Raw genomic sequence first — 26,844 nt, forward strand, 5'->3', positions numbered from 1 at the left:
TCAAAAACAAGACCCGTGTATATGCTGTCTACAGGAAACCCACTCCAGACCCCAAGACACATACAGACTGAAAGTGAGAGAATGGAAAAATATATTCCATGCAAACGGGAAGCAAAAGAAATCTGGAGTAGCAATCTTCATATCAGACAAAATAGACCTTAAAATAAAAAAGATTACAAGAGATGAGGAAGGATACTACATAATGATCAAGGGATTAATCCAAGAGGAAGACATAACAATTGTAAATATCTTTTCACCTAACATAGGAGCACCTGCATACATAAGACCAACACTAACAGACATAATAGGAGAAATTGACAATAACACAGTAGTAGGAGAATTTAACACCTCACTCACACCAATGGACAGATCATCAAAACAGAAAATTAGTAAGGAAACATAAGTCTTAAATGATACATTAGATGAGATGGATCTCATTGATATCTTCAGGACATTCCATCTAAATGCAGAAGAATACACCTTCTACTCAAGTACACATGGAACATTCTCCAGAATAGACCACATCTTGGGTCACAAATCAAACCTCAGTCAATTTAAGAAAACTGAAATCATATTAAGCATCTTCTTCAACCATAACACTATGAGACTAGATATTAATTACAAGAAAAAAACTGTAAGAAACACAAACACATGGAAATTAAACAACACATTTCTAAATAACCAACAGGTTACTGAAGAAATCAAAAGGGAAATTAAAAAATTTCTAGAAACAGATGACAATGAAAACACGACAACCCAAAACCTATGGGATGCAGCAAAAGCAGTTCTAAGAGGGAAGTTTATAGCAATGCAATCCTACCTGAAGAAACAAGAAAAACATTGAATAGATAACCTAACTTTACACCTAAAGCAACTGGAAAAAGAAGTACAAAAAAAGCCCCAAAATTAGTAGAAGGAAAGAAATCATATAGATCTGAGAAGAAATAAATGAAAAAGAAATGGAAGAAACAGCAATAAAGATTAATGAAACAAAAAGCTGGTTCTTTGAAAAGATAAACATAATCGACAAACCTTTCTCCACACTCAGCAAGAAAAAAGAGAGAAGAATCAAATCAACAAAATTAGAAATGAAAATGGAGAGGTTACAACAGACAATGAAGAAATACAAAGGATTATAACAGACTATTATAAACAACTACATGGCAATAAAATAGATAACCTGGAAGAAATGAACAGATTCTTAGAAAAGTTCAATCTTCCAAGACTGAACCAGGAAGAAATAGAAATTATGAACAACCCAATTACAAGCACTGAAATTGAAGCTGTGATCAAAATCTCCCAAAAAACAAAAGTCCAGGACCAGATGGCTTCACAGGAGAATTCTATCAAACATTTTAAGAATAGCTAATGATTATCCTTCTAAAACTCTTTCAAAAAATTGCAGAAGAAGGAACACTTCCAAACTCATTCTATGAGGCCACCATCACCCTGATACCAACCTGACAAAGACAACACACAAAAAAGAAAACCATAGGTCAATATCACTGATGAACACAGATGCAAAAATCCTCAACAAAATTTTAGCAAACAGAATTCAACAACACATCAAAAAGCCTATACACCATAATCAAGTTGGGTTTATTCCAGGAATTCAAGGATTCTTCAATATATGCAGATTGATCAATGTGATACACCATATTAACAAATTGAAAGACAAAAAATATATGATAATCTCAATAGATCCAGAAAAAGCCTTTGACAAAATTCAGCACCCATTATGATTAAAACTCTTCAAACATTGGGCATAGAAGGAACCTACCTCAACACAGTGAAGGCCATATATGATAAGCCTATCATTTCAGTTCAGTTCAGTTCAGTCGCTCAGTCATGTCCAACTCTTTGTGACCCCATGAATCACAGCATGCCAGGTCTACCTGTCCATCACCATCTCCCAGAGTTCACTCAAACTCACATCCATTGAGTCGGTGGTGCCATCCAGCCATCTCATCCTCTGTCGTCCCCTTCTCCTCCTGCCCCCAATCCCTCCCAGCATCAGAGTCTTTTCCAATGAGTCAACTCTTCACATGAGGTGGCCAAAGTACTGGAGTTTCAGCTTTAGCATCATTCCTTCCAAAGAACACCCAGGATAAGCCTATAGCAAACATTATTCTCAATGGTGAAAAACTGAAAGCATCCCCCTAAAATCAGGAACAAGACAAGGGTGTCCACTTTCACCACTATTATTAAACACAGTTCTGAAGTCCTAGCTATAGCAATCAGAGAAGAAAAAGAAATAAAAGGAATCCAGATTGGAAAAGAAGAAGTAAAGCTCTCACTGTTTTCAGATGACATGATACTGTGTACATAGAAAACCCTAAAGATAGTATCAGAAAATTACTAGAGCTAATCAGTGAATTTAGCAAAGTTTCAGGATACAAAATCAATACACAGAAATCACTTGCATTTCTATATACTAACAATGAAAAATCAGAAAGAGAAGTTAAGGAATCAATCACATTCACCATTGCAACAAGAAGAATTACAGATCTAGGAATAAACTTACCTAAGGAGACAAAAGAACTACACAGAAAATTATGACACTAATGAAAGAAGTCAAAGATGACATAAACTCATGGGGAAATATTCCATGTTCTTGGGTAGGAAGAATCAATATTGTGAAAATGACTATACTACCAAAGGCAATCTACAGATTCAAGGCAATCCCTATAATTACCAATGGCATTTTTCACAGAACTAAAACAAAAATTTTCACAATTCATATGGAAACACAAAAGACCCTGAATAGCCAAAGCAGTCTTGAGAAAGAAGAATGGAGCTGTGGGAATCAACCTTCCTAACTTCAGGTTATACTACAAAGCTACAGTCATCAAGACAGTATGGTACTGGCACAAAAACAGAAATATAGACCAATGGAACAAGATAGAAAGCCCAGAAATAAACCCATGCACCTGTGGGTACCTCATTTTTGACAAAGGAGGCAATATACAATGCTGTAAAGATAGCCTCTTCAGTAAATGGTGCTGGGAAAACTGGACAGCTACATGTAAAAGAATGAAATTAGAACACTTCCTAACACTATACACAAAGATAAACTCAAAATGGATTAAAGACCTAAGTGTAAGACCAGAAATGATAAAACTCTTAGAGGAAAACATAGGCAGGACACTCGATGACATAAATCAAAGTAAGATCCTCCATGACCCACCTCCCAGAGTAATGGAAATAAAAACAAAAGTAAACAAGTGGGACCTGATTAAACCCCAAAGCTTTTGCACAGCAAAGGAAACTATTAGCATGGTGAAAAGACAGCCCTCAGAATGGGAATAATAACAGCAAATGAAACAACTGACAAAGGATTAATTTCCAAAATATACAAGCAGCTCATACAACTCAATACCAGAAAAACAAACAACCCAATCAAAAAGTGGGGAAACACCAATACAGTATACTAACGCATATATATGGAATTTAGAAAGATGGTAACAATAACCCTGTATATAAGACAGCAAAAGAGACACTGATGTATAGAACAGTCTTTTGGACTCTGTGGGAGAGGGGGAGGGTGGGATGATTTGGGAGAATGGCATTGAAATATGTATAATATCATATATGAAACGAGTTGCCAGTCCAGGTTCGATGCACGATACTGGATGCTTGGGGCTGGTGCACTGGGACGACCCAGAGGGATGGTATGGGGAGGGAGGAGGGAGGAGGGTTCAGGATGGGGAACACATGTATACCTGTGGCAGATTCATTTTGATATATGGCAAAACCAATACAATATTGTAAAGTTAAATAAAATAAAATTAACAAAAAAAATTAAAAAAGAGAAAAAAAAATTAAAAAAAAAAAGTGGGGAAAACACCTAAACAGACATTTCTCTAAATAAGACATGCAGATGGCTAACAAACACATGGAAAGATGCTCAAGATCACTTATTATTAGAGAAATTGATATCAAAACCACAATGAGATATCACCTCATACCAGGCAGAATGACCATCCTCAGAAAATCAACAAACAGTAAATGCTGGAGAGGGTGTGTAAAAAAGGGAATGCTCTTATACTATTGGTGGGAATATAAATTGATGCAGCCACTGTGGAAGATGGTATGGAGATTCCTTAAAAAAAAAAACTAGGAATAAAACCACCATATGACCCAGCAATCCCACTCCTAGGCATGTACCCTAAGGAATACAAAATTGAAAAAGACACATGTATCTCATTGTTCATTGCGGCACTATTTACAATAGCTAGAACATGGAAGCAACCTAGATGTCCATTGACAGATGAATGGATAAAGAAGTTGTGGTACATATACACAATGGAATATTAATCAGCCGTAAATAGGAACACATTTGAGTCAGTTCTAATGATGTGGATGAACCTAGAACCTATTATACAGATTGAAGTGAGTCAGAGAGAGAAAGATAAATATTGTATTCTAACGCTCATATACAGAATCCAGAAAAATGGTACTGAAGAATTTATTTACAGGGCAGCAATGGAGAAACAGACATAGAGAATAGACTTTTGGACATGGGGAGAGGGGAAGAGAGGGTGTGGTGTATGGAGAGAGTAACATGGAACCTTTCATTACTATATGTAAAATAGATAGCCACCGGGAATTTGCTGTATGGCTCAGGAAACTCAAACAGAGGCTCTATATCAACTTAAAGGGGTGGGATGGGGAGGGAGATGGAAGGGAGGTTCAAAACGGAGGAGATATACATATACCTATGGCTGATTCATGTTGAGGTTTGACAAAAAACTCCAAAATTTTGTAAAGCAATTACCGTTGCATAAAAAAATAAATTAAAAAAAAAAACTTACTATAAAGTAACAGTGACAGGCACAGTACTGGCATAAAGATTGAGATATAGATTAATGGAAAATAATTGAAAATCCAGAAATAAATCAGTGTAATTATGGTCAGTGTTTAACAAACATGCCAAGATAATTCAATAGTAAGCATTTTTGTTATAATTGAAGTGCTTTAAAAAACATTTTTAGGACTATCCATGTTTTCTAATTCCCTTATATCAATATTGCCAGTTTGTGAGTTATGTGGTTTGTGTTTTTATGTATCAGAATCTTATTGTCATAAATTTATATTTTATATTTTCTTGTTAACTTTTTAATGACTGGGGTATCTAGATAATGACCCACTTATTCATTACTGATATGGCTAATTCATGTGTGTTTTTCTTTTTGCTTGATCAGTCTAGTTAAAGCTTTATTAATGTTATCAATCTTTTAAAAGAATCAACTTTAGGTTCTCTTAATCTCTATTTTATCAGTTTTCTATGTCACTGATTTTGCTCTCATTTTTCTTTTTCCCTTTCTTCTATTGCTTTGTGTTTAGTATTCCCATCTTTTACTATATTTTTAAGATCTTCAATTACTAATCTTATATCTTTACTTTTTCTAGTAATTCCTGATCGACTCCACAAATTTTGTGAAGTGGATTTTTTATTTTTTTGCTTTTATTTCCATTCATTATTTCATCTTATTGTTATATCCACACTATGGCAGTTAAAGGACTAGTCTAAAATCCCTTGAATAGGGATTTACAGACCCAAAATTTGAATCTAGGCCTTTGGATATCAAACATCCTTCCAGTGTATCAGAGCTGCCTATCCACCATGCAGAACCATTTTGTAACTCTGTCTGAGTCTTCCATTTAGACATTTCCTTACATCTACTTGCAGTCATGGTGAAAAGAAAGTCCACAGCCAGTGCTTTCAAGGTACCTGTATCATCTCTTCTGTTTGAGTATAAAACTATAGGTGTCTCTTTAGAGAGAAATCAGAGAGAGTGCTATGGCATTTCTTGAATTGTTCTCATTTACATGGAGAACTCTTTCACAGAATTCAAAATGTAAGAATATGTAGACAACACAACCGCAAACATTGTAATTAACATCCTGAATCAGAAGCAGAAAAAAGCAAAGAAGATGCTTTTGATCATACAACATGCTCATGGATTTAAAAAACAATAAAATCTTGTCAAAATCTTTGTTTTGTATATTACTTTCCCTACTCATACCTTTTCAAAAAATCAAAGTTATTAATATCTTCCCAGTTTTGTGAGAAAAATTGATTTAACCATTTATTTTGACTTTGAAATACTACTCTAGGGGTTTTTCCAAGAAATTTTTTAAGAAATATGTATTGGAATTTTAAGAGACTTTTAAATCTTTTTTTAATAGAACTTCTAACCTTAGAGTTAGAAGAGTCCATGTAGTGCTTGTCTTATTTTACAAATGAGGAAAAATTTTCCCATTAAAGGAGGAGAAATGTGTCCAAACCAGTGATCTAAGTGAGGCTCCAGACCCCAAATAGTGTTTGTGTGTGTTTGAATGTGTGTTTTATTATTTTAAAATTTTAGATACATAGACATTGAACTATTTAAGTCTTTCCAAATAAGGTTCTAAGAAATTGAGAACATCCTTGTAGAATGTTCTTGAATCTTTAGTTATATGTAATTAATTATTTGGAAAAAAAAAACAGTGCTGTCTTGAAAACAACTGGTGCTTCCAAAAATGAATGAGATTTAAAGACTTTTAGGTAATACCTTCCCTTGAGACCTCGAGTATCTATCTGGCTACTTCCATATTCCTTCAACTGAGATTCTTCCCTATTGCTTTTTAGTCATCAACTCCCAGATTAAATTGAAAGCAAACTAAGTATCAACAAAAATAAAAGCAGTGGGTCAAATCAGTTATAATACACTATTCCCAGATGCTAAGATATTATTGAAGATGTATATATGTGTGTATAAATGTTATAGGTTTGTGTATATTAATCACATGTATGTGCTAAGTCGCTTCAGTTGTGTCTGATTCTTTGCAACCCCATGGACTGTAGCCTGCCAGGCTCCTCTGTCCATGGGATTCTCCAGGCAAGATTACTGGAGTGGGTTGCCATGCCCTCCTCCAGGGGATCTTCCCAATCCAGGCATTAAACCAGAGTCTCGCCTGTCTCCTGTATCAGCAGGCAGGTTCTTTACCACTAGCACTACCTGGGAAGCCCTATATTACTCATATTGTAATACATAAAATTCTACCCCGAATCGTGTACTCAAATATATGCATGTATGTGTGTGTGTAGGGGATGGTATATTCAATGAGTTGTAGGTACTCTTTATTTTTGTTCTTTTTAACTATATAATTTCCTAATTTTTGGCAATGAAAATATACCTTTGTTTTAGGAAGTAAAGCTTTCTTTTAATCTTTAAATAATCATACTTAAATCAGTAGGGGACTGAAGTCAGCAGCAGCTCACAGCCAGGGATGGTTGGAGGGGAAACTGTCACAGCCCACACTGAGCTGGGTTGAAACTTCATAAAATAAGTTGAGGGGGCTCTGAACATCAGTCCAACTAAGCCAGGACTTGAGAAAGGCTTAGGATCCCCTAAATTTTCAGTCAGAAACCAAATTGCCCGGGGATCTTCCCTCATGTTCAACCCAGAGGAGTTTGAAATCTGAGTCTTGCATCAGCCACACTGCTTCTGGCAGGGCTTGATAACAAATTATGTGCTCTGAAGGCACCTCTCCCATGTGGAAAAGGTTGTCAAGTAGAATCTATTTACACAGTCACCTGAATATCTTTCCATCTCACTGGAGCCTTCCCCCAACAAGCAGGCTCTTTCTTTTACAGCTCACAGTGGACCACTTGCTAAGAAAGAACTTACATTTTTTTTCTTTTAAAAGTAAAGCCAACTGGAAACCTTTCCATTTACATTTTCAATTTACATTAAACAGTATCAAATATGATCAGAAATGGCCTTAATTTTCTTTGTTTATTTTGAAACTTTATGTTGGAAGAGAAAACAATGAGATACTGCAAGCCCTGAAAGAAGCAGATTAATTTATAATTAATAAAGTAATTCAGGTCAATTCAGTTTGATGGATACTCATGACTACTCTGTGCAAACACTGCCAAGTTTGGTGGAAAATAGTGAAACAATAATATATCCTTGTCCCCAAGAGTTTCTAACCCAAATGTTATCTGAATCCCATTTTTCCGGGGCTGTCTGCTTACAGGCACACCATCTGCAGGTTTCCAAATATCTGTACAATCAGCATGCCATTTGTGGCACCCTTAGCGAGTGACGTCACTTCCACAAGCATAATGTGATGTCACCACGACTGATTACTAACTGTCCTCTTGAAAGGATGGAGGGAGAGGACTGGAATGAAGGTACGTGAACAAAGACGTGCCTGTTACTCAGAAAGAGAAGGAGCCATATAATTAAAATTGCTTAGAGAATAAAGTAGCTTCATTTCATCCACATCCTTTCAGATCCTCAATTTGCTTCAATTTTAAGTGCTAACATACCACTCTTAATAATTTGTGTCCTAAGACTCTTTACCTGAGATACTTAATACAAATTTTAACATAGATTTACTCAGATATGAACCCATACATGTTCAATTACCTCCATACACAATCTAAATGAAGACAAAATATAGCATGTAAAAATGGAAGGAAGAGGGAGTTTTACGTAAAAAATATGTAAAATAAACACAATTTTATTTATAAATATACAAGTAAAAATAAGCAAAAACCAACATCACTATTACAGACAACAGCTGGTATAATTTTGGGACTATCCTTCCTGACATCAGGTTGGTTCAGTTCAGTCGCTCAGTCATGTCTGACTCTTTGTGACCCCATGGACCTCAGCATGTGAGGCTTCCCTGTCCATCACCAACACACAGAGCTTGCTCAAACTCATGTCCATCAAGTCAGTGATGCCATCCAACCATCTCACCCTCTGTTGTCCCCTTCTCCTCCTGCCTTCAATCTTTCCCAGCATCATGGTCTTTTCAAAGGAGTCAGTTCTTTGCATCAGGTGGCTAAAGTATTGGAATTTCAGCTTCAGCATCAGTCCTTCTAATGAATATTCAGAACTGATTTCCTTTAGGATGGACGGGTTTGAGCTCTTTGCAGTCCAAGGGACTCTCAAGAGTCTTCTCCAACACCACAGTTCAAAAGCATCCATTCTTCAGCGCACAGGTCAAAAGCATCAATTCTTCTTTTGTAAAAGTAGGATAATACCTTAGTTTTTTGGGAGGATTGAATAGGTCATGTAAAAATGATTGACTAATGGGTATGTAGGTGCTCAATAAAAATTAGACTTTCTTTAGTGCATGTAACCTGCTCCAGGTATGGAAGAATTTAAAATGGGCTTCAGATTTTATATATTTTTGGTAGTTAATTATAGATTTGATTTCCATACATGACTTCTCTTTAGTCAAATGTAAGTATGTAAAAATTTTGTTGCTGTTTACTTAAATGTAATGTATATTTTTGTAGTGTATTATTATGATTTCCTTAAAATTCCTCACTATGTATATCCGAGATGGAGAAAAGAGTTTGTTTCTTTAGAAAGGATAAGGATTTTTGAAAATAGAAAGCATTTCAATACATTCTTAAATAAGAATATATTTGAGCTGCTTGTACAATATTTGAGAATTATACAATGATATAAATTGAAAAATGAAAATCTTCCTTTCCATACTCCAAAGACATTTTAGGATGTTGTCAGTTTATTTCTGTACATATCTATATTTTGTTTACAAAGATGAGATCATATTATATTTGCTAAGATTTGATAAACATTTTATTTAATAACATATTAGTCCTTTCTCATGATAATATTTTATAAACATAATTTTTAATGACTGAAAAATATGATAGTCACTCAGACCTGTCAGACTCTTCACAACCCTATGGACTATAGCCCACCAGGCTCCTCTGTCCATGGGATTCTCTAGGCAAGAATACTGGAGTGGGTTGCCATGCTCTTTTCTAGGGGATCTTCCTGACCTAGGGATTGAACCTTGGTCTCCCGCATTGCAGGTGGATACGTTACCATCTGAGCCACCTGGGAAGATTGCAAAATAGTCAATTCAATAATCGTATAATTTACCAAACCATTTACTATTTTTGGATGCTTAGATTATTTCTAATTTAGGGCTATTACATAAATTTATTTAACTAACAAATTTTTGTCTGCATTTTTTTTTTGTTGTCTTCTTTGGTAACAATCAGTTCAGTTCAGTCGCTCAGTGGTGTCTGACTCTGCGACCCCAGCACTCCAGGCCTCCCCATCCATCACCAACTCCCGGAGTCTACTCAAACTCATGTCCATTGAGTCGGTGATGCCATCCAACCATCTCATCCTCTGTCGTCCCCTTCTCCTCCTGCTTTCAATCTTTCCCAGCATCAGCGTCTTTTCAAATGAGTTAGTTCTTCACATCAGGTGGCCAAAGTATTGGAGTTTCAGCTTCAGCATCAGTCCTTCCAACAAATATTCAGGATTGATTTCCTTTAGGATGGACTGGTTGGATCTCCTTGCACTCCAAGGGACTCTCAAGAGTCTTCTCCAACACCATAGTTCAAAACCAGCAATTCTTCAGTGCTCAGTTTTCTTTACAGTCCAACTCTCACATCCATACATGACTACTGGAAAAACATAGCCTTGACTAGACAGACTTTGCTGGTAAAGTAATGTCTCTGCTTTTTAATATGCTGTCTAGGTTGGTCATACCCACTCCTGTGTTCTTGCCTGAAGAATCCTAGGGATGGGGGAGCCTGGTGGGCTGCCATCTATGGGGTCGCACAGAGTCGGACATGACTGAAGTGACTTAGCAGTAGCAGGTTGGTCATAACTTTTCTTCCAAGGACCAAGAGTCTTTTAATTTCATGGCTACAGTCATCATCTGCAGTGATTTTGGAGCCCAAAAAGTAAAGTCTGCTGCTGTTTCCACTGATTCCCCATCTATTTGCCATAAAGTTATAGGACCAGATGGCATGACCTCAGTTTTCTGAATGTTGAGCTTTAAGACACCTTTTTCACTCTCCTCTTTCACTTTCATCAAGAGGTTCTTTAGACATATCTCTCTTCATATATATCGTATATATATTTTATAGATTACATGTGGATCAGATATAAAAATATAAGTGCGCGATACATATATATCTATGAAGAGAAAGAAGGACTTTATAGAAGTGCATATAAACATGTATTACCTTTGTAAGATTTTTGCTTGTTCGTTTTCTAGTGTGAGTGATGCCAGAATCACTGATCATTGATGGAATTTCCCCCCTCCCCCCTCCTCTAGGAAGAGCTCACCTGGGCACAATCTGAAATCCCTTAGAGAAGCTTTCTTAGAAGGACAAAATAATGGGAAATCATTGAGGAAACCCTCCCTCAGAACAACTGGTGAGTGATGTCTCTGATAAGGAGCAGTTCATGCAATTGGACAAATTTTGTTTCAGGAATTTAGAGAAAAGCTGTCCCATCAACCTAAAACCTTTTTTAATGGTGGGTTGGGGCAGATGCCAAATGAGAGAAGACTGACACTGTGTCTCAGACCATGTGGAGCTTTTGTCAGTAACTCCATGGGGAGGCAGTGTATGCTAAGTACACTGTAATGTACTTCCCATAGGCAGCGGAAGTCAAATAGACTACCCCCTTTCCACACATCCCCATGTCCTGGCCATTCATGCTCCCAACTTCCTTGGATTATCCAAAGGGATGGAAGGGCCTTTGAAGGAGATTCTGAATTTTCTACAATTATGGTAGGTGGAAACTCCAGCAACTAATTGAATAAAATAAAAGAGATGGAATTACATTTGCTCTCCAGGTTTGTAAAGCCCTATCCATTGAACAGAACTGAGAGGAGTTACATAGAGATGTAAACACATAGATTGATTTAGGTATTGCCAGGGCTACTGTGTTGTTCAACTCCACTGTACAGCCTTCACGTAATGCTTGTGGCTCAGGGTGGTGCTAATGAATGCACAGAAATTATATTTGTTATTTTTCTACTTGTTATTATAGAAATGTTACTGTATGTGAAAGTATTTTATTGTACTTAAAGTCTCAGAGTGCTACATTGTATAAAGTCACCATAATTTATCTAATCAATTTTCTATTGATGTGCATTTTAATCTACTATTTTCCTATTCCAATAATGCTGTAATGAGCATCTTTTTACACATATTCTTGTGCATTTTCTACTTGCTTAACTTCAGGTCAGTACCTAGAATCAGAATTAATTGATAAAAAACCATTCCTATTTAAAATTGATACATTTTTATCCTCCATGGCTTCAAATGTTTATCAGCTCATGCACAGATGAAAAATAGCCTGATTTGTAGTTTGTTTTCTTTGTTAATGTATGGCCAGGGTTTGAATGTCCCCTTACTCAAGCCAGTTCTGTAGATATTTGTGTCTATGTGCATCTGAATTGTGATGCGGAGGGAATTTAGTGGCTTTGCAGACACACTAGCAAGCTGTGCACCAACACTTTTGCCTCCTGGGCACCTGGCTAGACACTACATCACCCATCTTTCCTTATGGTTAATTGCGATCATGGGACTGGGACCTGGACAATAAAAATAGGAAGAAATTGGTATCACTTTGAGTCCTTGCCCTTAAAAATACTCCCACAGAAATCTCGAATATCTTTTGCTTTTCCCATCTACCTGATGAGTGCAGAGTTACAGGAGACCCTGAATTATTGTGTGAAATGTGGCCACCCTCCACCATCAATCCTTTCCTTGCCATCTATGTACCTCAGGCAGTGCAAAACTGATTTTTATTGTTAATACAATAATAGCCCCTGGCTCAGGAATTGTTCTTTTTATAGCAGTTACCCTACTGTGACTACCACAGATGCTGTTTCAGATGTTGATACCTTCTGAGATGTTGCCAGTATTAGCCAATCTAACTTATGTTCCTTTTAACAAGAAATTTATGACTAGGACAGATCAAACCATGTGAATTAGCCAGGGGATTGTATCCGAAACTGGGTTAAGTGCCATATTTTGGCAGGAGGCTAAAAGAAAGCTTAGAACCACACAGAAATATTAATTGAAAAGTGGTGCATGTCCTCTCCATGGCAAGACTTGGAAGTTGGTTCACAAATACCCAGGATGTGTATGCCGCTAGTAGCTTCTCATTTGTGATTTCCAAAGACTGCCCAATCACAAGCAGGGTCCCCATAGAGCAAAATAAATCAGGATAAATGTTGAGGATTTGTGGAAAGAGCATGTGTCGGAAGTCTGGGACCCAGTTTCCAGGCTGCATCTGCCATCGAAATGCTGTGATCTTGGAACAATAACTTTCCTTCTCAATTTATGCACGTGTGTCTGTGTGTTTTAGTCGTTCAGCCGTGTCTGACTCTGTGTGTCCCTATGGACAGTCATGCTCCTCTCTCCATGGGATTTCCTCCTGTAAAAAAATCATTGTGAAAAACTAGATGTGAGATTGCAAACAATATACATCTTGTTTATGAACTCTGATTGATCATGGGTCTTTGTTGAAAATAATTCTGATACAACATTAAGACTTAAAAAAAAAAGTGTCATGTTTTCAGTTCCAAGCAAGGTCTTGGAGTGGCATATGAGTCATGTTTTGTCAGGTCTGTATTCAGTGAGTATTTGGATCCTAAAAAGGGTATTCATTGCTCATTCTTATATTTAAATTTTATTTTAGTGTCTCCGATCCAATAACAGCAGAAGGCTACAGGTTAATATGAGGAGTGATATGTTATGAGTATGAGCTTTAAAGTTAATAAACCAAGTTCAAATCCTTGTTCTTCTACTATCTTGTTTGTGACATTTGGGGAAAATAATTTGTTCTCTCTATGCATCACATATGTCATCTTCAAATGTTAGAAACATTATCTATCCCATAGGTTCTTATTGCAATAAAATGAAAATAATGTCTATAAAAAAATTCAGTGCCAAACTTGCTACCTGCTAAATATCGTACATGTGGCAATCAGTCTTGTAGTCAGTGTCAGGAAGGAGAATGTTAAGTGGGACAGCATGAGGGGATGGTTGAGGTAGCTCTTGGAAAAATTCTCGTAAACATGGCTGTGGACCGAGAATTGAGAAACTAGGCAGTGCCTGGATAAATATGGATTTCATAACATCTTGCCAAATTCTCTATGAATTAAGGCCCCGAGTCTTAGCCCTTTTTGTCCTCTCCTAAGTCATTATTTTCTTTTCTGTAAAATGAGGATAACAAGTTATAACTTCCTTTTATTGACTGATTACTATCTGGCAGGGTATGGTGCTGCTGCTGCTAAGTCACTTCAGTCGTGTCCGACTCTGTGTGACCCCATAGACAGCAGCCCACTAGGCTCCCCCGTCCCTGGGATTCTCCAGGCAAGAACACTGGAGTAGGTTGCCATTTCCTTCTCCAATGCATGAAAGTGAAAAGTGAAAGTGAAGTCGCTCAAGTCGTGTCCGATCCTCAGCAACCCCATGGACTGCAGCCTACCAGGCTTCTCCATCCATGGGATTTTCCAGGCAGGAGTACTGGAGTGGGGTGCCATTGCCTTCTCCGGGTATGATGCTAGGATCTTTATATTCATTGTGCTATACAATCCTGAGATGAGCCCAGGAAGGCAGATTTTTAGCCCTGTGATAAAATGGAGGCTTTCTGTGCTCTGGTTCAGTCAGGTAGAATGTGGAAGAGCTGAGATTAGAACCCAAGAACCTGAAGCCAAGGGTGGTCATAAATACCCACCATGTTACCTATCTCAGAGGATTGTGCTAGGGTTAAATGGAGAAAAATGCTCAGTATCATGCCTGATACATATGTGCTTATAGAGAATAGTTATTGTTCTTCCCTCTGATGTTTAGCATAGCTTTCAAGCCATCTTAAAGGGTATCCATAGGAATAACCTTCTAGCCTTAATGGTGGGACCTCAGCTATCAGACCGTGATGCTTAGCTATAGAGTTTCATATTGAATTGACATTTTTAGATCCAACCAAAACCTGATTTTTGTGAAACACTTTAGTCACCAGTCACCTCCATGTTCTCCTCTTAAACATTTTTTTCAAAATTGTATATGCTTCCAATGACCAAACTAGCACATGGCTACATCCATTGAGCTGCTTCTAAAGACAATACCCGAAAAGTTCACAGAGGAAGTTTGTGCAACCTCAGTATTTGTTCTGTCCCCAAATAAAGCCTGAGAAAGGAACACCTACCCTCACACTGGTACCTATAGGGAAAACACACACACACACACACACACACACACACACACATATCATGCCTCATGTCCTCAGTTGCTCAGTTGTGTCCAACTCTTTGTGACCCCATGGACTGTACCCACTAGGCTCCTCTGTCCATGGCATTCTCCAGGCAAGAATACTGGAGTGGGTTGCTATGCCCTCCTCCAGGATATCTTCCCTATCCAGGAATCAAACCTGCATCTCTTGCATCTCCTCGCATTGGCAGGTGGATTATTATTTTTTTTTTTTTACGACTAAGCTACCCGGGAAGACTGAAATATGCCTTATCCTACAGTTAAAAATTCAATATCTTCTTTCATCTTTTTTCAGTATAGTTATTTCCTTTGTTGGTTTGTTTTCTTTAAAAGGCTAAACTAATGGGCTTTTCCTCTTTGTGGCTCATGAAATTAAAACCTTTACTGCTTTACATATTGTATTTTGTGAAAGCAATCAGTTCTCACAGCCAATTCATAAGAGTTCTAAGTCTGTAATAGAAAGAGCTGCTATTTGTAGACCTTGTATAATACTGTGCACCACATAATCAACGTTTTATATAACACAGCAACCTTGTGAAAAGGTGCTGTCATTGTCTTCTGTTACCAAAGAAGGCAATGAGACTTAGAGAAATTCAATCACCCCCTCATAGCACACAACCAAAAAGGAACCAGGGGCTTCCAGTTCCTATATTCTGTGCATTTGACTATTGTACCTAGTTCTTTTTTACCATTCTATTTTTATTGCTGAATCCATATAAGAATAACATTAAAAATAAGAGCTTATATTTATTGAGTGTATACTGTGTGCTGTATACTATTTTACATTATTTATATCATAATTCCTTTTTCTCTTTTCACAATCTATGAGTTATATATATTATTTGTTTCCATATTATAGATTGCTACTGAAACATGAAGAACTGAGATTACTTGTCCAAGGTTATACAGATGAGTTAGTAATAGATCTTAGATTTGTACCAAGTCAGTGTAACTGCAAAGTCGATGTGTTTAACCACACAGGGTACCACCTGAAGTAAAAGTGTAGAGACTTCTTTACTCCTCTGTTTGAATCTACTTAACATAAACACTGTCTTGTATTTTTCCATTCCCAAAGAGTATATACTGTTTCAACACATTTTCTTTTTCAGTCTTACTAAGAAGAAAAGTTTCATCTTCTCTCAGAAGATGCTATGGAGATATACATATATTTCTGTGAGCTTATTCCACACACACAAAGAGAGCAGACATCATTTATTTATCTCAGGAGAAATCTGGAAATCCCAGGACTCCAAATACTCCTCAAGTGGAAATTTTGGAAGAAAAAATATGTTGCTATTTTTGCCTGCCTCTCCATTCCCAGAGATTTTTGCTCTTCACTTTCAACTGCATGGCCAACTCCGTGGCTTTTGTAGAACACTGACTCTTCGTAATGAGCAACCGCATTTCCTCTTGTTTTATTCAGAACAAGTATGCACTCTCTAGTTCTTCTTCTACTTCTGTTTTTTTTTTTTTTTTTTTCATTTAGTTTTCACATCACCTACTGGTTTGCGGGCTCCATAATATGTTTTTGATGAGGTAGGATGTATTTGGAAATGACCAAGAAGACTAATAAGAGCTCATAACAACCACAGCTATCTGCCATCACTTGAGATTCCCCTGGAATATGTGCCCTTAGAATCCCACTGCCCCACACTTCTTGTCATCTTGCCTAAACCCTCTCAACAGTTTTTCCTTTATCTATCACCAGGATCACTAAGAGCATTTTGTTTAAATGGATAATTGAAAGATCAGAACGTTTTTGTACCAGTGTTAATAGGGTCATAGGATTCAGTGGCAGAAATGATTAATATGGAATCAGAACTTCTCTGTTCTAATGTGACTGTCTAGTGATAAGATCTGGCTATTTTCCCTAAAATTGGATACAGAAAGGTTGTTACACATGATTTAAAGGGCTTTTGGACATTCACCTTCAGTAAAGCTCTCCTCTCTTTAGTGAGGCTGAGGATGGGTGAGAAAGTGAAAGTGTTAGTAGTGTGTCTGATTCTTTGCAACCCCATGGACTGTAGCCCACCAGGCTCCGCTGTCCCTGGGATTTCCCAGGCAAGAATACTCTAGTGGGTTGCCATGCCCTCCTCCAGGGGCTCTTCCCCACCCAGGGATCAAACCCAGGTCTCCTGCATCGCAGGTGGATTCTTTACCATCTTGAGCCACCTGGGAAGCCCTAGGATAGGTGAGAGCCAGAGTCAATGGTCTGTGCCACTACTAGAAGCAGAAGCCAATTTACAGACTCCATCACTAATTAAACAACTCCAGTACTCTTGCCTGGAAAATCCCACGGACGGAGGAGCCTGGTAGGCTGCGGTGCATGGGGTCGCTAAGAGTCAGGCACGACTGAGCGACTTCACTTTCACTTTTCACTTTCATGCATTGGAGAAGGAAATGGCAACCCACTCCAGTGTTCTTGCCTGGAGAATCCCAGGGACAGAGGAGCCTAGTGGGCTGCCGTCTATGGGGTCGCACAGAGTCGGACACGACTGAAGCGACTTAGCAGCAGCAGCAGCAGCAGCAAAGACCACTTGCTATGTATCAATCACTTTCAGTTCAGTTCAGTTCAGTTCAGTTGCTCAGTCATGTCTGACTCTTTGTGACCCCATGAATTGCAGCACACCAGGCCTCCCTGTTCATCAGGAACTCCCAGAGTTCACCCAAACTCATGTGCATCAAGTCGGTGATGCCATTCAGCCATCTCATCCTCTGTCGTCCCCTTCTCCTCTTGCCCCCTATCCCTCCCAGCATCAGAGTCTTTTCCAATGAGTCAACTCTTCGCATGAAGTGGCCTAAGTATTGGAGTTTCAGCCTCAGCATCAGTCCTTCCAATGAACACCCAGGACTGATCTCCTTTAGAATGGACTGGTTGGATCTCCTTGCAGTCCAAGGGACTCTGAAGAGTCTTCTCCAACACCACAGTTCAAAAGCATCAATTCTTCAGTGCTCAGCTTTCTTCACAGTCCAACTCTCACATCCATACATGACCACAGGAAAAACCATAGCTTTGACTAGACAGACCTTTGTTGGATAAGTAATGTCTCTGCTTTTGAATATGCTATCTAGGTTGGTCATAACTTTCCTTCCAAGGAGTAAGCGTCTTTTAATTTCATGGCTGCAATCACCATCTGCAGTGATTTTGGAGCCTAAAAAAATAAAGTCTGAAGTCTGACACTGTTTCCACTGTTTCCCCATCTATTTGCCATGAAATGATGGGACCAGATGCCATGATCTTCGTTTTCTGAATGTTGAGCTTTAAGCCAACTTTTTCATTCTCCTCTTTTACTTTCATCAAGAGGCTTTTTAGTTCCTCTTCACTTTCTGCCATAAGGGTAGTATCATCTGCATATCTGAGGTTATTGATATTTCTCCCAGCAATCTTGATTCCAGCTTGTGCTTCTTCCAGCCCAGCATTTCTCATGATGTACCCTGGTGCCAAAAAGAGGGAGAGGAATAAGGCACAATGAATCAGTCAAAGCTTGCTTGTGGAAATCTGTTACGCACTGGTCACTGTGATATGTCCTAAGCACACATCTGTGGAATGCTGTGTAGTATAGCCTCCTAGAAGCCAAGCAAACAGGAAATTTAAACATAATGAAAGAGAAAAAAATATAGCATCCTAGGGATCCTATATTTTTTCAAAATATCAAAGGGATATTTGATTCAGATTAGTGGTATAAGGAAAGGCTTTGCAAAGGAGGTAGCATGTAGAGTGATATCCAAAGAAAGGTATGTTCGTTTTCTAGGGTGGTTATAACAGTCCCACAAACTAGTTAACTTAAAACAACAGACATGTAATCTCACAGGTCAGGAGGCTGGAAATCCAAAATAAAAGTGTCCATGTAGGTTCCTTCTGGAGCTTCTGAGACAGAATCTGTTCCGTGCCTCTCTTCTAGCTTCAGGCGGTTACAGGAAATCCTTGGTGTTCCTTGGCTTATAAATGCATCACTCCAACCTCCGATTCAACCTTCATCTTGCCTTTTTCTCTACGTGTCCTTTTATTTTTCTTACAGGAACATCCTTGTTGAACTTAGTACTCATCTTGATCTAATATAATCTCATCTCAATAATTACATTAATTGCTTCTGCAAATACTCTATTTACAAATAAGGTTTTATTCTGCGACTCCAGGTAGACATGAATGGCTGGCGGGCATTATTCAATGCAAAGGAATAGGAACTATTTCAGAACACAACTGGTGAAAGGGCGTGCTAGGCAAAGAGCATGTAATACAGAAGGCCTAGAATGAAGAAAGAGCATGGCACCCTCAGGAAATGATTTTAAAATATCATATTTGCTGGAAAAATGTCAGGCTAGGGAGAGTTGAAAGAGATAAGAGATAACTAGAAAGTAAAGTTTGTAAATTAAGCCAAAAGATTTGGACATTTTTTCCTGAGAGTAATGAAGGACAATGATGTTTGAGATAAAAAATTAATATGATACATACTGTGCTTCAGAGAGACCATCCTGGCCTTGGGTAGAGAATTAATCATGAAGACAGTTGAGGACAAGGCTCTAGTTGGGAGGCTGCCACTGGAATGGAGATGAGAGAGGATGCAGATGTGAGTCATAGGAATGGCCTTGGAGAAGGAAGCAAGTTAGGTATTTGGGAAAAGAAACAAGATATTCAGTTTAAAAGGACTTAACTTCCTGATGTTCAAGCTGGTTTTAGAAAAGGCAGAGGAACCAGAGATCAAATTGCCAACATCCGCTGGATCATGGAAAAAGCAAGAGAGTTCCAGAAAAGCATCTATTTCTGCTTTATTGACTATGCCAAAGCCTTTGACTGTGTGGATCACAATAAACTGTGGAAAATTCTTCAAGAGATGGGAATACCAGACCACCTAATCTGCCTCTTGAGAAATTTGTATGCAGGTCAGGAAGCAACAGTTAGAACTGGACATGGAACAACAGACTGGTTCCAAATAGGAAAAGGAGTTCATCAAGGCTGTATATTGTTACCCTGTTTATTTAACTTATATGCAGAGTACATCATGAGAAATGCTGGACTGGAAGAAACACAAGCTGGAATCAAGATTGCCGGGAGAAATATCAATAACCTCAGATATGCAGATGACACCACCCTTATGGCAGAAAGTGAAGAGGAACTCAAAAGCCTGTTGATGAAAGTGAAAGTGGAGAGTGAAAAAGTTGGCTTAAAGCTCAACATTCAGAAAACGAAGATCATGGTGGCATCTGGTCCCACCACTTCATGGGAAATAGATGGGGAAACAGTGGAAACAGTGTCAGACTTTATTTTTCTGGGCTCCAAAATCACTACAGATGGTGACTGCAGCCATGAAATTAAAAGATGCTTACTCCTTGGAAGGAAAGTTATGACCAACCTAGATAGCATATTCAAAAGCAGAGACATTACTTTGCCAACAAAGTTTCGTCTAGTCAAGGCTATGGTTTTTCCTGTGGTCATGTATGGATGTGAGAGTTGGACTGTGAAGAAGGCTGAGTGCCGAAGAATTGATGCTTTTGAACTGTGGTGTTGGAGAAGACTCCTGAGAGTCCCTTGGACTGCAAGGAGATCCAACCAGTCCATTCTGAAGGAGATCAGCCCTGGGATTTCTTTGGAAGGAATGATGCTAAAGCTGAAACTCCAGTACTTTGGCCACCTCATGCGAAGAGTTGGCTCATTGGAAAAGACTCTGATGCTGGGAGGGATTGGGGGCAAGAGGAGAAGGGGACGACAGAGGATGAGATGGCTGGATGGCATCACTGACTCGATGGACGTGAGTCTGAGTGAACACCGGGAGTTGGTGATGGACAGGGAGGCCTGGCATGCTGCGATTTATGGGGTCGCAAAGAGTCGGACACGACTGAGCGACTGATCTGATTTGATCTGATCTGATGGGACTTTGCACTTAAAAAAAATGCAACTATGTGAGGTGGTAGATGTTAAAGCTTCCTTTGGTAGTCATTTATCAATACATGCTGCTGCTGCTGCTTACTTGCTTCAGGTAAGTCCCACTCTGTGTGATCCTATGGACTGCAGCCTGCCAGACTTCTCTGTCCATGGGATTCTCCAAGCAAGAATACTGGAATGGATTGCGGTGCTCTCCTCCAGGGGATCTTCCTGACGCAGGGATCGAACCCCGGTCTCCTGAATTATAGGCAGAGTCTTTACCGCTGAGCCACCAGGGAAGCCCTGTGTAATACATACATCTATCAAATTGTTGCAGTGCACACCTTAAACTAATACAAATTTGTGTGCCAAGTACATCTCAATAAAACTGGTGGGGAAAGCAAGAAAAAGGGGAATGAAGGACTTGCATGGGTTAAGTTTCAAGGGAAGGCAGAGATGTACAGATTTCTATATGCTTTAATTTCTGAGGGATTTTTGTCTCCTAGTACCCGACTTAATTTCCAACTGATTATAGTGATTTTCCTTGGAGATAAAAGTGTTTAATATAAAGAGTGACTATACTGGGACAATTTCTTTAGATCCCCTGTCATAATTCTTTTGTTTTACAATAACAGTAATTGAATATTAACTAATGTAAAAAATAAGAGGATTTATTTACTCACATCCTGAAAAGTAGGCTACAGGCTTGACTATATCTCATGATTCAAATATAATAGTCACTTTTTTTTTTTTTCTGTCCGTCTGTCCCATTTTTTTCCCAGGATGGCTTTATTGTTAAATAAACTCTTTCTCTGATGGTGGAAACAAAGTCTTCTGTAGCTCCAGCTCATATCAACTTTCTACTCACTGTCCTTTAGGACAAAAAGAGAGTCTCCCCTACTAACTGTCAATTTCTTGGGAAGAGACTAATTGGCCCAGATTAGTTTTTATTTCCATTCCTGATCAATCTTTTCCCCCGAGTAAACAGAATACTCTATTAGGCCTGGGTTGTGTGACAGAATTTGGGAATTAGTGAACTCATCTGAGCCTCATGGACCAAACAGATTACTTGGAATGAGTAAGACATGGTTCCCCAAATGAAGGGCAATGAAGTACACAAAAAGAGTAACCCAAAGTAATAGATATTCAACAAACACACTGCAGGGGTTCAAAGCAAAAGCAACTGTCTTAAGGCACGGTGAGGATAATGCTCTTAATTCATAATTTATTCCATCAGTTTTTGCTATTTGCCTATTTCATTCATCTAACCATTCATCTGTCCATCCACCCATCCATCCGTCTGTCCATTCTCTACATGTTTGTGAAGCACCCACCACTTAAAAGTAGCTAAGGAATTCAGAGCTTAATAACATGTGATTTTTTTTTTTGTCCTCTAGTTTCCTGTGATCAAAAGGGAAAGACAGATATTGCAAATACATATTTGGAAAAGAATGAGGCAAGATACAGAGATACTGGTTTATTAATATGGATGAATTCATTTTTGTTCAATGGATGAATGAGTGAATGAATGAGCCCAACTTGCTTGATTAAAATATTTACTTTCAGAGAAAGGGAGCAAGACAGATGATTCATAGCTTCTAAACAGGTCAAAATGAAATATTTAGTAGCACTATAAATAATGAACTACTAAATATTAAATATGGGATGAATATTCCATTTGGGAATTCAAGAGCAATGTTGTGAGGAAAGTGGCATTTCAGTGGGGACTTAAAGAATGGAAAAAGATTTCCATACCTGGAAGAGTTTTCCAAGCTGGAGAAACACTAGGTATAAAAGGCAAGGAAGTGTAAGATGCTTTGAATAGTTGAAAAAAAAAAAAAATTGGTGACTTGTACACCCAAAATGCAGGATACCTGGACGGTTAAAGAAAGATATGACCAGAAGGATGATATAGAGATAAATGACAGAGGATTTTGGACTTCAGACAAAGACATGTCAAATGTTTTCCATAGTTATTTTGAAGGCACTGCCGTTGGGGTCAAGAAATTGAATCGTTTGTGAAATCATCTCTGTTTCAAAGATAACTTGGAGAATAACTGGTATTCATAAGGGCTGTCATCCCTAAAGTCAGTCCAGCTCTTTCAACCTCTCCATTTAGCTTCTCCATTTCTGGGAATTTGTGGAGAAATTAGACATTTAAAATATTTAAGAACCATTTTCTCTGAAGAAAATAGACTTTCACTAGCAGAACACTTGAGTAGTGAAAATTATTTATTTTAGAACTGTCATCATTCCTAGAGAAGAAACCAAAGTCTGTGATTACATGGCCTATTTTGCTTCAATTTATTCAAGACTAAGTTGCAGCAAGGTCAAGGAACACAGAGTTCTAACTACCTTCATGTTCATACCTAATGCCATGGGGGAGAGCTCCAGAACCTTTTAGCACTCTCAGAGCTGCTGTTAAATGTTAAGTAAACCTGAATTTTAGCAGGCAGACCGTGAATAGGTTTGTTCCATTTCCACCTCTGTTAACACGCCCTCGTTCTCACTTTCTTGTCAAGAGAAGAGAGACATACCAAGGAATTTGTATTTGGGGGTACAGGGAAGGTATTTTGGAAAATAACTCCCTTCTGAAAGAAAGGAAAGTGAGAAAATATTCATCTTCAGGTTTTATTTTTTCATCTTTGGGACCAGAGTTGGAAGGCATCACATGCAGTTGCGGATTGACGTACGCGGTGCGGGAAAGAGTCTTTAGGGCCATAAACTCAAGGAGAGTGGCATTTCTCCATCTGTACTGGCGACAACACGATTCATATAACCACACCACCTCTTCCTTGAAGACAGACAGCCCCCATGTGAGATATGATCCTGTTGCTGGCAAGTGGGATGTGAGTGATAAGCCCTTTGAATGCAAGGCATCAGTTCTCACTTTGGAAGGTCTGGCCCACACAGCCACCCTGGCCCATCCCACGCACCCTCACCCTCCCCAGAAGGAGGAATTCAGAAGTGTTAAAACAAGAAGAAAGTTTGTAGACCACCACATTCTTTTTTTCATGGAGAAAGTAAGACTGAGAGATGCTGTTCATTGTTGCTCAATATTGATAGTATAGCTACTAATGTTGAAAAAGTATCTCTTGTGTGTGAATAGTGCTTTCCAGTTTATGAAGCATCTTCAGACCTAGTCCCACATCCAGTTCTCACAGTACATCATTGAGGGGGTATTTATTACCTCTATTTTATAGATGAGGAAACTAAACTCAGAGAAGTTAGAGTAGCTCATCTAGATCCAAAGAGCTAGCATGAATTAAAAGTTGATTCTGAAACCGTGATACTCTGAGTAGTAGGCCACCACCGTTGCTCCTTCAACACTGTGGCTGTCGTTTAGTCACTAAGTCATGTCCAACTGGGCATGCCATGCCCTCCAGGGATCTTCCTGACCCAGGGATCAAACCCACATCTCCTGCGTCTCCTGCACTGCAGGCAGATTCTTTACTGCTGAGCCAAGCCCTGAATGTGGTACAGTAAGTACTATTCCCATCACAGAAAAGTTACAATGTCACTGGGACCACTAAAGCAGCACATATTAAGTATAAAATTCAAAGTGAGCCACAACACAGAGGTGGAAGGAAAAGGTGAGATAAATTGAGAAAGTACCATAGACAGACTACTACCTGTAAAACAGATAGCTAGTGAGGAGCTGCTGTATAGCACAGGGATCTTAACCTGTTGATTTGTGATGACCTACAAGGGTGGTATGTGGTGGGAAGGGGGGTGGGAGGGAGGCTGAAGATTGAGGGAATATATGTATACATATAGCTGATTCACATTGTTGCACAGCAGCAATCAACACAACATGCAAAGCAACTGTACTCCAGTAAAAAACAAAAAACCAGGTGAGCCACAATAAGTGGCCAGTGGCTCTAGCAACATTTGATGCAGGAGTTGAGAGAAGTGAGGGATGAGTGAAGGCTGAAGAAATACAGAAAGTCTGACAATTAAGCCTCACAGAGAGATAACAGCTAGAACTTTCATGGCACATTAACCTGAATCTGTGAACCTAACATCACCTTATATTGGCTGCAATTTTGGCTAAGTCACGGATGTCCTCCATACCTCCATTTCCTCATCTATAAAGTGGGGTAACTCATATATCTTGGGGTTCTGATTAAGACCAAGTGGGATAAAATATCTCAAGTATTTTGGATAGACTTGGCCCAGAAATATTTTTTTAAGTTTTTTTTTTAATTTAAATTTATTTATTTTAATTGGAGGCTAATTACTTTACAATATTTGATAAATACGTGGAATTTAGACTGGCCCAGCTGAGTGGGTAAGATGTTAGGGGCTGACCCACTTGCTGCATGTTATGGTTAAGCAAAGAATGCAGCCACACCTCTGTGTATCTGGTTTGGCTACAGGTTTGCTTGGGCTGACTTTGGTGGATACTGGCAGAGAGGTGTGAAATGCCCTGGGTTGATTGTTACACCAAGAACATCAATATTTGTAAATGGGTGCTTTTAGAGCTCAATAAGAGCCTTAACTCAAGCTTGGGTTTGTAAAGGAAACCAGTGGAGCACTGTAAAGTCACCCAGCAATACCTCTGAGGCACTGATGGCTAGAAACAGGAGATGATCTGACTGCCCTAAAAATGCCCAAAATGTCTCACAGAGGTGAACATGTCTCTAGGGTAGATCCTTCCTTTTCTTAAAAGGGATCACTTACAGAGTTCTCTTGATCATTCTATTGACATTCAAATATGTATTTGATATTAGTTAACATGGCCATGCCAAAGGTCCGTCTAGTCAAGGCTGTGGTTTTTCCAGTGGTCATGTGTGGATGTGAGGTTGGACTATAAAGAAAACTGAGAGCCGATGAATTGATGCTTTTAAACTGCGGTGTTGGGGAAGACTCCAGTTGAAGTTGAAACTCCAGTACTTTGATCACCTGATGCGAAGAGCTGACGCATTTGAAAAGACCTTTATGCTGGGAAAGATCGAGGGCAGGAGGAGAAGGGGATGACAGAGGATGAGATGGTTGGATGGCATCACCTACTCAATGGACATGGGTTTGGATGAACTCCAGGAATCGGTGATGGACAAGGAGGCCTGGCGTGCTGCAATTCACGGGGTCGCGAAGAGTCGGACACGACTGAGTGACTGAACTGAACTGAACTGAACTGAATACTAACACAGCAAGCTTGGGTTATAAGTGTTTGGTTTAATGACCTGAGTGGAGAAGGTGATGGCACCCCACTCCAGAACTCTTGCCTGGAAAATCCCATGGGTGGAGGAGCCTGGTAGGCTGCAGTCCATGGGGTTGCCAAGAGTCAGACAGGACTGAGCGACCTCACTTTTACTTTTCACTTTCATGCATTGGAGAAGGAAATGGCAGCCCACTCCAGTGTTCTTGCCTGGAGAATTCCAGGAACGGGGGAGCCCGGTGGGCTGCTGTCAATGGGTTCGCACAGAGTCTGACACGACTGAAGTGACTTAGCAGCAGCAGCAGCAGAGGACCTTGATGAGAAACAGTGCATCTCTGAAAAAAACTGGCAGAGGAGGAGGCTGGAAGGCTGCATTAGTTTCCTAGGGCTGTTATAACAAAGTGCCACAGGTTGGGTGGCTTAAAACCAGGAATTTATTTTCACACAGTTCTGGAGGCTAGAAGTCCAAGATCTAAGTGATATCTTTCTCCATGGCTTGTCGATGGCTGTCTTTTTGTTCAAGTGGCATTCTGCTTCTGTGTGAGTCTCTGTCCAAATTTTATCTTCTTATAAGGACACCTCTCACACTGGACTAGAGTCCACCCTAATGGACTCATTTGAACTGCCTCTTGCTGTATATTTAAATATAGTCATGTTCTGAGGTCCTGGGGGTTAGGAATTTAACACAGGAATTTGGGAAGAACATAATACAGCCTGTAACAAAAATGCCAGAAAACATTGCAGATTCCCTTGACA

General features: G+C 39.0%; 1 long non-coding RNA gene across 1 annotated transcript in view; it reads left to right on the plus strand.

The window, feature by feature from the left end:
• LOC129634789 (uncharacterized) overlaps nt 1-26,844 on the plus strand; it is a 179,869-nt gene that overhangs the window by 91,983 nt on the left and 61,042 nt on the right. Inside the window, exon 2 of the long non-coding RNA XR_008705906.1 lies at nt 11,116-11,216. This is a non-coding gene — a long non-coding RNA (uncharacterized LOC129634789). The remainder of the gene's footprint in view (nt 1-11,115; nt 11,217-26,844) is intronic.

Source organism: Bubalus kerabau, chromosome 1 (assembly GCF_029407905.1).
Source record: "Bubalus kerabau isolate K-KA32 ecotype Philippines breed swamp buffalo chromosome 1, PCC_UOA_SB_1v2, whole genome shotgun sequence".
In the NCBI taxonomy this organism is placed as follows: Eukaryota; Metazoa; Chordata; class Mammalia; order Artiodactyla; family Bovidae; genus Bubalus; species Bubalus kerabau.